The sequence below is a fragment of the Acyrthosiphon pisum genome, chromosome A2 (genome assembly GCF_005508785.2).
Source record: "Acyrthosiphon pisum isolate AL4f chromosome A2, pea_aphid_22Mar2018_4r6ur, whole genome shotgun sequence".
NCBI classification, from domain to species: domain Eukaryota; kingdom Metazoa; phylum Arthropoda; class Insecta; order Hemiptera; family Aphididae; genus Acyrthosiphon; species Acyrthosiphon pisum.
Genome location: NC_042495.1, coordinates 68,795,116 through 68,795,425, shown reverse-complemented (window position 1 = coordinate 68,795,425; position 310 = coordinate 68,795,116).

The window sequence follows — 310 nt, the reverse complement described above, 5'->3', positions numbered from 1 at the left end:
AAGATAAAAGGCATATTTTTATAGAATATCTATTACAATTATTTGAAGTAAAATACAAAATCAGAGATCGATGCGGGTTGTAGGAAGTCTTCTTCTTTCAGATAAAAAAATAGTCATCAAAATCCGACAATTCTATAAAGCTTGAGAGTTATTCCCGTATAGTATTTTTTTTGATATAATACACCCTATCAACCACCTCTAAATAGTTATCAGTAGTAGATTAGTGGAAAAGTCTTATAATTGAGGTAGCAACTAAAATATAAAATTTGATTTTCAAATTTTATGGAATTGTGAAAATTTGAAAAACTGG